Source organism: Etheostoma spectabile, chromosome 19 (assembly GCF_008692095.1).
Source record: "Etheostoma spectabile isolate EspeVRDwgs_2016 chromosome 19, UIUC_Espe_1.0, whole genome shotgun sequence".
In the NCBI taxonomy this organism is placed as follows: Eukaryota; Metazoa; Chordata; class Actinopteri; order Perciformes; family Percidae; genus Etheostoma; species Etheostoma spectabile.
Window position 1 is genome coordinate 16,124,414 of NC_045751.1, and position 5,577 is coordinate 16,129,990.

At 38.8% G+C, this 5,577-nt stretch overlaps 1 protein-coding gene across 2 annotated transcripts in view; it reads right to left on the bottom strand.

The window, feature by feature from the left end:
* Nucleotides 1–5,424: 5,424 nt before the first annotated feature.
* Nucleotides 5,425–5,577, bottom strand: part of sstr1b (somatostatin receptor 1b) — a 26,213-nt gene continuing 26,060 nt past the window's right edge. For both annotated transcript variants that reach the window (XM_032544478.1, XM_032544477.1), the window contains exon 2: nucleotides 5,425–5,577. This exon is cut by the window's right edge and continues 2,295 nt beyond it. The gene's annotated coding sequence lies outside the window, so the exon portion shown is untranslated.

The following is a 5,577-nucleotide window of genomic DNA, read 5'->3' on the forward strand; positions in this document are numbered from 1 at the left end:
ACCATGCCAGTAATCCTGGGCAGCTTCAGTAGAAAAGGTAGCTTATTCCTACGGATCCTAAGGAAAGCTCATTGTGGGACTGATTCTAGTAGCTGTAATTCTGCACCAAGGCTGTCTTGGGAAAGATATTTTAGATATGGTATTAGAGGACCACTAAGACCTATATAAAAGCATCCAAAGAGCACCATGTCATGGGACCTCTAAAGCTTTTTCCAAGAAAAACAATTTTGACACCAGGAAATTGATAAAGCAAATAGTTAAAAGAATAGCAGGGATCTGAGGGCTTAATTGATTAAAGTGAATGCATTAGACTGGGATTATCATACCTATCTGTGGGGCACCTTTTTAGCACACCAAAAAAAGAAAATGTGGCATAAAACATTTTAACATAAAACGTGTAAAACCAAGACACAAGCTTGCATGGGCTTTGTGAAACGTCTGATGTATTAGGTGTCTTTTTGGAAACAACACATGGCTCAAAATATATGCTTCATTTCTAAATCTCTAAAAGCTGTACTTTGTTACTTTCTACAGTACATTAGAGGCTTTACTGCAGTGAAACACATGGGCCATTATCATAATGGACTGAAGCCTAGTAGTGATGTAAGCTCCTGGAATATTTCAAGCTGCAACTTGCCTCTTGATTGATTCATGTCTACAGAAACTGGACTGGAAAATACTGTGTCTGTCTGTCTGTCTCCTGAGATACCAGCCTCCCGCCTGCTGCTGGAGTTTCATATCAAGTCATGAATTTGATTTGTCAGCCTGGCAGAACCTGTAGCACTGCAAATGTGCCTGAAGTGACAACTTCAGGCTCTTTACTGGAAGCCGCCCAGATGCAAATTATTCATTGATGTCTCTTCTCTGCTGGCAAGGAGGTGATCCATCCAGAGAACCCAGATACAGTCAAATCAGCTCCCATGTGGTTCTCTTGCTGTGGTTTTGTGGTTGCCATGGTTCCGCAGCGACCCGCGGCAGCAGGTTGACAAAGTTAAACCATTTTGAAATCTGAATGCATCAGCAAATACCTGTGCACGACCATTGGAGCGGAAGCCGCTCCTCTCTCTCTTTACCACTGTGTTTAAAACTGGCTGCTGCAGCGAGTGCTTACTGTCTCAAAGCTTCTACATGAAGCTTTCTGCTCTGAATTTAAGAAGGACTACTTTTGTGAGTGTGACCAATGCACTAATATGATGCCAAAGACAATAGCTGAAATCGAAATGTCATTTATTTTTCAACCTAGACCCTATTTTCCAATGTATTGGTGTCTAAAGCAACTAATGCAACACAAAATCCTTGAAATGTGTCCAGTATTGAGCAAGAATGCTGTAACCGGCAGCCGCAAACTGGGCTGCATTGTATTTCTATAGGGCAAATACGCATCATCAATTTCCCTCCACTATAAGCGCTGTTTCGGTCTCTGAGAAGCTCAGATTATTATTCTAATTGTCTGACAACATTATGGGAAGGATCCCTACAGAAACAGACCTTTTGTTAAAGAGAAAGATCCTTTTTGTTTAACAAGAAATTGCTATCCCCAACTCACCAGACTCCATTTAAATAAACAATACTTTTAGCGTGTATACAGCCAGCATATTTTCCACAGGTAAATCGGTGAATTGTGTGTTTGTTTCAACCAAACCATGGTGGCGGTTATTGTAACAATGGAAAGATGAACTAAGACGGCTTTTGATAGCTTTATCTCGCTTTATCTCATTCACCCACCCACTATGTCCTATATTGTGATTATTAAATAGTCAACTACGTAGGGAACGATCAAATGAGATTTTTGACACTCACTGAAAACATTGTTGCATCAGTAGATGCGCCGGTTATTTGTGTGATGGAGACGGGCGCGCCCAGTGTCATGTAAACAAGCCCCAAAAATAATTTTTATGTGTCCCTGAAACAAACAAGTGCTCCAGAGAATAAAGGTTATATATGTGTTGCATGTTACATTTAAACTGTTAAGAAACAAAATCCTGCTCCATATTTCCTTTTCAGTTTTCGCAGGTCCTTCTGCTTTTTCTTCTCCTTCTCTGGGAATACACGGCCGCATTGCATACAGGAGTAAAATGTAGGATACATCGTGTACACTCAAATTGGCTGTGCATTGTAGGTATTTTATAGTGAATGAATATAACCACAGAGAATTTGAACACCACTGCAAACTGGCGAACCCACTATTTGGTGCACTATAGGGAACGGTTTCACACACAACACAACTAATGAATGAGAGGGAGTGCAGTCTTTTGATATGGGGTCACCAGGTGAACTTAATGAGGTAAATAATAGTGAGAAAGGGTGGAAGCAAACCAATCAATGGGCTTGTTCAAGATGAGCTGTAAAGAGGAAGGTAGCAGGCAGAAGCAGCTGGGGGCGTTGACAAAAAGCGTTTACAAGTTGGAGGGTATACAACCGTTCAAAGCAGCCTTCAATCTGTACAAGAAGTCACAGAAACACTCATATCCTGTTAGGTCCGATTACGATTTATTAAAATGTTATCAGACCCATATCGGTTTGTGCTCAGTCTCTGATTGATTAGATTCTGACAGACTAGCCTGTTAAAATGATCTACAGCCAATCTGTTGCTGATAATGCACAACCGACTGTAGAAGATCTGTAATCTTTAGTCTCATTGACTTTTTGTATTTAGTCTTTTTGACACCAAAACGCCACCATCAGCCACACGTATTCTGTTGACAGAATCTCTCAGATTCAACAACAACAAAAAGTGTATGTGAAATGTCATAGTGTTGAGTCAATTGTGAACCAATCGGCCGTTAGATCAGCTGAGAGCATGGCATTTCCCATCATGGCTTTGGTCTTGCAGTCGGTGGAGAGCAACTGCAGAGCCTTGGCTCTAAAAACTGCAGTTGCCTAGAGCTTGTGATGTTATCGTTGCCTGTGTGCATGACGTCAGAGCAAGTCGGGATCAAGTCGGACCGGCATGCATTGCGCGGCGATTGCCTGTGATGGATTCTGCACAGGCCTGGCTCATCAACGAGCCTAGTGATGAACAAGAGAGGAAAGGAAGAGTGCCAAAATCAAAGAAAATATGGATCTTTACTACATTACTGGTAAAATAAAAATACACGTACATGTACACAATTCACAGTGTCTCAGGAGCTATACATATATTTATATAAACAGTACATATGTATATTGTAATGAAAAAGGTATGTGACCTTTGTTGCCATGGTCACAATAAACACAGAAGGCGTTTTGAGGGGGGTGCCATCCCATTCCCCATAATCCTCATCAAGTGTCTGTTGTTCCTGAATGATTAGCTACCTAGCTTGACACATTCCCTTGCTAAAGATATATAAGAGAAGCCAAAACATTTGCTGCAGCGCACGGGTGCTCCACTCCTGATCGCAGCCGGTGTGAGCAGACAGATTGAATATCATGGGCGCATGAAAATGGCGGCGCTTCAGCGGCCAGTGTGTCCCTAGTGGGACTCATTGATCCTTTATCTGACTGAGGTTTGTGCAAGTTGGAATCCATGGATCTGCGGGGTCAGCCCTATGTTTCCACATTTCTAAAATTTCTCTTAAAATTAGGGTAAGGGTTAACCCCTGACCCCAACTTGGGAAGAAGTAGGATAAAATCTGATACACATTTATGAAAAAGTACATGTGGGAACATAGGGCCTAATTTTGAAAAAGATCTTAGAAATGTGTGAATATAGGGCTGTGGGAACATAGGGCCTTATTTTAAGTGAAAGTTTTCCCACAAATATGGGAACGTAGGCCCGCTCTGAAATGTCACTAGCATAACCAGGGATTAATAAATCCATGACGCTGTCAATGTAGCAGGCAGATTTGCGACTTTTTTTCTCTTGAGTCCCGCTCTGATGTCACATGATTTCTCCCAACAGACAGCAGTCATAATTACCACATCCGCTAGATGCCGCAGTCACTTAAACATTAATTCATCATTTTGGGGCACTTTGAAAATGAAGTATATGTGGTACAGGAGCTGTTTGTCTATATAAATTATACCTGATAAAGGTCCAAGGATAGAAACATTGGTAATAAAGCGAGTACAAGTGATACAAAATTCTTGAGTTTTTGACGCCACACGCTTTGTAGTAATTGTTATCAGATTTAAAAGGTAAAATGAACATTTCATTATAAAATACATTTTTCACATTTTAGAGAGCCACTGCTCAACATAAAACAACAAAGTGAAATCACGGGTGAAAAGATCATTTTACAAGCGTTTGTAATTTAGAAACATGAACTCAACATATACAGTACATAATGTTTTTTTCAACATTTCATTTCTGTCATGTTGTTCAACTAAAGCAGAACAGCTCAGCCCAGTTTGCAAAGACAAACCTCAAATTCAAACAGATTCAAACAGGTCCACCAACTAACAATTAACAAATATAGATACATCAAATACACGTACACAGAAAAAATTAAACATTTTAAAGCGTGGAGAAAGTGACACATGTTTAATTTAACTTTTCTCCTATCTGGGGGATATCCAACACAAGCCTCACACAGTACTAGTATACTATGAAATTGAGCCTGTGTTGTCTTTTTTTCAGAAATATCAATGTGTCAACAATTTTGGTTTGAACTTTGTGTTGAACAAATCTGCAGAACAACTATATATAAGACTGATTAGATAAAATCAATTACATTTAATAGTTTGAAAGAGATATTTAAACGTGGTGAAATGTAAACAATATTAGTTTGGTGCATTTTCCATTCAATGGAAAAACAAGAGGACTTGAGAAGATTGTGTAAAATATTCTAAAGTAAACCTGTGTTTTAAAAAAAGAACACTGAAAAGGTTTAACAAAAAAGTGTGTGAATGTTGGCATTAATAGTATAGGCTTTTATTTTGAAACATCTGCAGTTTTTTGAATTTCATTGACTGTAAAAACACTGCAAAATAGAAGTAATTGGAAATAATTAATTAAAAACAATATTTTAATAAAGACCAGAAAATAGCAGAGTGGTGTGTGTGACATGATTCTGTTGTTGACCACCGTGTGTTCGTTTGAGAATAAAAGTTTTTTACAGTGTTTTTGCCCAATTGTTTGTGTAATCTAAAACACATCTGTAAATTGCAGAATTTTGCCATTTTGGGGGTGGAATTCAATGTTTTAAACAGCAGTTACAAATTAACAGCAGTTACATTTTGACAAACAACAATGGTATTTTACATTTGTAATTAGTTTGCATGGTATCCAAGCAGCCTCTTATACTTAGGGCTGCCAATAACCTAAAGTAAGAATCCACATGTCAATACACATAACCACTTTGTGTGTACATTCATCGGTGCTTTACATCCTTGCCCACTTGGAAACAGAACATTTGTGAGATTCTTACAGTTAATAACATCTTTTATAGTTTTTCTCCCAACATGTCAGCCAGCCAGATTGGGTGCTGAAGTTGTTCTTCTGGCTTTCTAAACTTTGTGTTCCGTGTCACAAAATTCGCATTAAGGAGTTTTCACTTTGTCAAGTCTATTTCTGTATGGCAGAACTGTGTACTCCAGGGGATATTACAAAACAATTATGATATACTTCAACTTTATGTAGTTTAAGTTTTTTTTTTT